The following is a 6,000-nucleotide window of genomic DNA, read 5'->3' on the forward strand; positions in this document are numbered from 1 at the left end:
ATAAGGAGATGTACCAAATGGATATGCACTACGTATGTCAACGGTCAGAAACAAAAAAACAGCGTGTTTCTCAAGCACATGTGAAAACAGAAATAGGAACCATTCTTAATAAAGAACTTCATGAAAAACACGATCTGCAAAAGAGCACAACATCCAGGAAAATGAGCAAAAATTTTGTAGGACGATCTGGGTACTCATTCTCTACTGGAGATAGCCAGTTCCACACTGGAAATGACTGGCGCCCTGAATCAACATGGGACCAGCGCTCACGTTTCCTGCCCCAAGCAGCGTTCCGAGCACCGCGCACACGGTATAGCAGACAGCCCTGCGTACACGTTAGGAAAACAGGTACCAGAGTCTGTGTTTCACTCCCAGCTACGACCATGACCCTCTTTGCACTCAATTTTTACTCTGCAAAAATGACACCTATTGCACGAAGTTGTTTTATGAAGTAATAATAACAAAACATACAGCCCTTAATGTTGTGCCTGAAACTTCCAAACACTTTTCATTTACACCTACTTTATCCATTTAATCCTGCTCCAAACCTTATGAGACAGAAATGAACATCCCAACTGAAAAAGGAAGAAACCAAGGCCCAGAGAAATCAGTGGACTTGCCCGAGGACACACAGCTCGTCAATGGCGTAAAGAACCCCATGCTCCTAACCACTCCATCATCCATCAGATAACACGTGTTAAGGTTTTGTAAGTTTTTGTACAGTGTCTGGTACTGTACAAAAGAACTAATATTTATTCATTAATACATATAATATATTACATAGAATATAAATAATATAATAATTAATTAATATCTAGCCAGTGTGTGCAAGACTCTGAGGTTACACCAGGGCTCAGCAGGAGCGGACATTGTGACCCACTGGATGGGGAACAAGGGAGCGGTCATGGTCACGGTCAAGTGCACTGACCCTCTTCCACATAATGACATCGGTCTGCCTGCCTGACATTCTTCCTTCTCCATTCAGTGTCACTGTGATGCTCCCTGGTCAGGCCATCGTTATCCGACACTAGATTCCATCCCAACTCCCTTCTACGAATCCAATCAAGTGCCAAACAGCCAAGTGCCAAAAACTCTTCTAAAAGGACACTTTCGACACTTACTCCTTTCAAGGAACCTACCTAGAACTGGCCACCTCATCTAATCAGAACTGTACACCCTGGCTTCACAAGAGGCCTTAGTAAGACATGGACCGGACATGCCTTTCAGTCAGGTTCAAGGGCTCAGATGCCTACTTACTAAACAAATCCCCAATAAGAATGGTCATGCTTCATTATGCAGAGAATAGCAGTGTTGATGTTACTTCAAAACAGTAATAAGCCACGTTTTATTTTATACGTTGATTTTTAACATAGCCCATAAAAAAAATTTTTAATGCTGAAGGATCGGACTTTTGTTCAGAATGAAATGAGCGTGATTGAAAGACATAAAGGGAAGGAGATCAAAGAGAAAATGTGCATTATTAATGTGTACTCTCATGTTAATATCCAGGTAAATTTCAGACGGCTTTTTAATCTCTCATCCTGAAACTGGATCATGAACCGCAGGTTAAACTTCTAATGATTGGGGATAGAAAGTCACTGTATTTAAAAAAAAAAAAAAAGAAAGAAAAGAAAGGTATAATATCCTTAATATTCAAGATCAGTGAATGCACCCATTTCCAAGAGTACCTTGAGAGGCTAACTAGAGCAAATCAAAATATATGGATCATTTGTATTTATATCCAGCGGCTAGATTTTAATAAATCTAAGTTACTTAGTAACCAGCAGGCCAAATTAATAACCTCTAAGGCAATCACATTAATGGACAAACATAACACAGATTTAATTTAAAACTTAAAAAATCAACACGTGCTCTGAAGATTTAGCAATTTGCCAAATGTTCAATTGGCTCCTCCACTTAGCATGAGGAGATAGAGGAATGCACCAGAAGTTCATGGGATTTGCTTAGAAATGCCAATCATATCTGACAAAAGCCACGTCCCGATACAGCTTCATCCAGAGTATTCCTGAGCTGAACATTTTGCTGTCAACTCAGGGTTTCTGAATGTCCACTCACATGTCCGACTGGACAATTTAGATAGCTGGCCTGAGTGAGTCAACAGGTACCAACACAATGCTGTTCGTTTGTTTCTGTTTTGTTTTGGAGGGACTTTTACCATTCCTTTGGTTGAGGAAATCAGTCTTGGTTGAATGTACCCACTGGGCTTCAACTGGATGAAATGATTGGATATTCATACCAAGTTATGGCTAAAAATACTTCATACTAGATGTGGATAGAGGAACTAAGTTGGGAAGAGAAACATTTTAGAATTGCTATTCATGTAACAAATATTCATTGGGCAGCTGCAATCCATTAGCCTAAGGCACCAAAAGCTGACTCACATATTCTCAAGGATGACCGTGAGTCATTTCTCATAGTTTCAACCCAAGTGACTTACAAATCCCCTACAGCGCCTTGGACACAATCATAAATCCAGTGGATTAAAATGTAGTCTAATTGGTAAATGTATCCTTCCAGGTAGGCAGCTAGGATTCCTGGGCTCCTCTCGCATTCCTCCTGCCCCCTCATATTCTGAGCAAGAAGTACCAGGCTCTTCTTCCCTGTAAAAGGCATTCTCACTTTCTGGATTGTAAATATAAGTAGGCTTGGGAAGGGTCCTTAGAGGAGGAATACGAATCAAGCTGTGTTAGGTCCTATGTGCTACGTGTAAAAAGAAGTAGCTATTATTAACAATTCCTTAACTATTTTTAACAGTCTTCTCAGGACCCAACCCCAGAGACATTCTCCTCTCCAAAAGAAACCTCTCTGCGGAAGATACCCTGGGGCCATGATTCTACCATTTCTTCCTTCAAGCCTCTCACTCCTAATGATCCTACCCAAAGGCCCCAAAGTAGGCAAGAAACTGGCCCCCAGAAGCTGGCAATATGAATAAAGGGCTAGGATTCTCTTCCTGATCATTTCGATAGTACTTACCTTACAAAACAGCATAAGACAACACATTTCTTCTTCAAATTCCCAAGAACCGGCTCCTATAGAAAGGACAGCTGAAGTGTATGCAAAAGCAGGTTCCCAAGCAGCAAACTATGTGCCATCTCTATGCTTGGACAGGAAAAACAAGCAGCCTGTTCATTTTCTAGGAAGACTCCAGAACATTTCATGTCTTTGAATGAAGACGGGTTGGAGAAAATGATAAACAAGAGAGGACTCTCTCTCAAAGTCACTAACGTGTACTAGAAAGAAGCAGAGATGTTTAGAGGGTGGCTACAGGACGCCGGCTAGGATGCACTGGCCGAGCACACCTGTGAAGTTTAAATGAGCCTCCACGCAACGAATACAAGACTGCGAACGGAAACAAGCTCTGGAAAGAAACAACACAGTGGCTTCATCTCTGTGTGAAACAACCACAGAAAAAGCACCTCTACCTCCCCCTCCCCCAATCTTAGAAAAGGAAATCAAACATACAGGTGTAATTTAACTGCTGGAACACACCTGCCATATTGACCTTGACAGGGCCTTGAATCAGGAGATCACAAATCCGCACCCTAGTGATAGCCTCGATCATTTTGGACACCCCTAAAACCTAGCACTTCATTTTCACTCATTCATTTTCATTTTCATTCTTAGATGTTCGCAAAGCAGGGCGCTCGCGGGAGCTTCCTTTGAAAGATGTCTGTTGTACTTACATCAAACACTGATTTCCAGAAAGCCGTCCCCACCCCCACGCCGACCAAACACAAGACTTTCTTCAATTCTCTCAATAGGGTTCTGCTTCCTAAACAATGTACTACTTATACAATTTTAATTTTTTTTTTCTTCAGTAATTAGAGCACCTTCTGCTCTTGGATCAGCAGCGGGGGTTGTGTTAGAGAGTTTTGGAAAATTGTCTTGGCGACATTCCACTTCCTTTGTGGACTTCATTAAAAGGGTTGGGTTAAGGCTTGCATGCTCCAGGAGAGGGGACGCGTCATAAGAGTCGCGCAGAGAAGGCACAAAAGTCAACACCACCTAGAAAAGCGCGGCCCCCGTCCCGCAGGGGTGAAGGTCTGTTTGTCCTGCTCTCGCGGCGCCAGCCCCGCCTGCCCCGCCCCGCGCGCCCCAGAAGCCGAGCGGGGATCCTTCCGAGCGCCGGCACCCTCGCCAGAGCTGCACCCCGAGTGGGAATCAGAAGCCCACGCGCCTAGGTCGCCGCCGGAGTCCCGCCCCGCCACCGGGAGCCGCCGCTTCCTGCCTTCCCCATCAAGGTGAAAGTAACCCCTAGGGGCCGGCGGGGGCCGCGCACCGGCAGGAAGGAAGTGAGCCCCGGCAGCGCGCCTCTTCTCCCGCCTAGCGAAGCCCGCCGCGGGAGAGGGGGCCTGCGGCCACCGGCGCCCGGCGTGCACCCTCGCCCGGGCCGGAGCGCGCTCACACTCGCGCGCGCGCTTACACTCACCAGCAACCCCGGTGTCCGGAGCCCGCGTGGGACGGCGGCTGCGGCGGCTGTCCCCGCGCCTGCCTGCCGTGTGCCCTTGGCATCCGTCTGGCCGCTGCAGCCCGGTCCGCGGTGGCTGTCCCTGGAAGGCCCTGCGGCCGGGTGATGCGCCAGGAGCGCCCGCTCGCCGGCCTGGGCCGTGCCCGCCACGCTGCTCCGCCGCGCGGCGCGGTGTCCCTGCTCCGTCCGCTCGCGCCGAGCCCGCGCCCGGCTCTCCCTCTCCTCCTCCTCCGCCCCTCGGCGGCCGCGCTCCCCAGAAGCAGCGCCGAGCAGGTCCCCGGAGAACCCGCGCGCAGGCCGGCCGACCCGAGCCTGCAGGCGTCCCCGCCGCCGCTGCTGCCGTAACAGAAATTAGCGCTGCGATGGTCCCGGCCTCCCCAGCCCCGGCCCCCGGGGGCAGCCTCCGCCCCTGCCTCCGCCCCTCCTCCGCCGCGCGGGCTCCCGCATTCTGCAGAGAAAGCTCGCAGGTGGCAGCGAGTCCCCGCGGCGGCCTAGAGCGCCCGGGAAACCGCCCGCTGCCACTTTCTACTCTGAAACGCTGCGCGTCCCCTCCCTAGCCCGGAGCCCCTGCGACCGGCGTGCGCTCCACCATCAGCTTCACCGATGGCCCCGAGAGGGTGGCTCCGAACGGCGCGGTGCACGCGCGCCCCATGCAGCTGGCCGTGGCCGTGAAACTCGCACTGGAGTCCGAGGAAGGCCGGCGCGTGGGTGCAAAACCCACTCGTCCTCGTGTTAGATATTCCGCCTGGAGGTTCATACATAACTCACCCCACCGTGCAACACGTTAGTCCTCTTCCTCCCCTCCCTGCCTCGCGTACTCGGGTGACGCGATCGAGTCAGCCACCTTCTGGGTATCGTGTTATTATCCTGGGCAGTGTTTCTTAGTATGGTCCTGGCGCAGGGTGCCGGGCACCCTCGGTATGAAATCTTATTTTATCCTCTCCACAGCCTGATGAAAAGGGCTCTCACGGTTCTCACGACTGCGACCCGGAGAAACAATTTGTCCCCGGGTACCCACTTAGAAAGTAGTACAAGTTAAGATTTAAATTCTGAGATGACGTCACTACGCGGTATTTCTTTCTGTGGGCCCGGCAGGTTTTATGAATTTATAAACATCTTACAAACACTGCTGTTGCTGAACATCCACGGACACTGTTCCACAATTTAGGGAGGAGGCTATTTCCAAGAGAAGTGATTGCAGAGATGGGGAGTGAGAAAAGGTTAGGCTTTTCCTAACCTGCTTTCCTTGGGGAGACCAAACTTCCGGTCCTGGCTCTGCCCCCAGCTGAGCTGCTGGGCCTCGGCATGTCCCACCTTCTTAGGTCTCTCCTCTCCTTGTGTTGGTGTTTCGGGATGAAAAAGTTTGACTCTTGGAGGCGGCCTGCAGCCCTGATTTTTGAAAAGCGATGGTGTCATTGTTTATCTCACTTTGAATTTAGTTCCCAAGTTTAAAATCAGGAAATTTAAGGGAAAGACTTTTGGTGCGTTCTGAAAAGTTGAAAGAACTGGCA

General features: G+C 49.4%; 1 protein-coding gene across 4 annotated transcripts in view; it reads right to left on the bottom strand.

Moving 5' to 3' along the window:
• The window catches only part of STAMBPL1 (STAM binding protein like 1), a 47,545-nt gene extending 42,845 nt beyond the window's left edge, over window positions 1-4,700 (bottom strand). For all 4 annotated transcript variants that reach the window (XM_044239451.1, XM_044239452.1, XM_044239450.1 and 1 more), the window contains exon 1: window positions 4,451-4,700. The gene's annotated coding sequence lies outside the window, so the exon portion shown is untranslated. The remainder of the gene's footprint in view (window positions 1-4,450) is intronic.
• Window positions 4,701-6,000: the final 1,300 nt, after the last annotated feature.

Source organism: Neovison vison, chromosome 2 (assembly GCF_020171115.1).
Source record: "Neovison vison isolate M4711 chromosome 2, ASM_NN_V1, whole genome shotgun sequence".
Classification (NCBI taxonomy): domain Eukaryota; kingdom Metazoa; phylum Chordata; class Mammalia; order Carnivora; family Mustelidae; genus Neogale; species Neogale vison.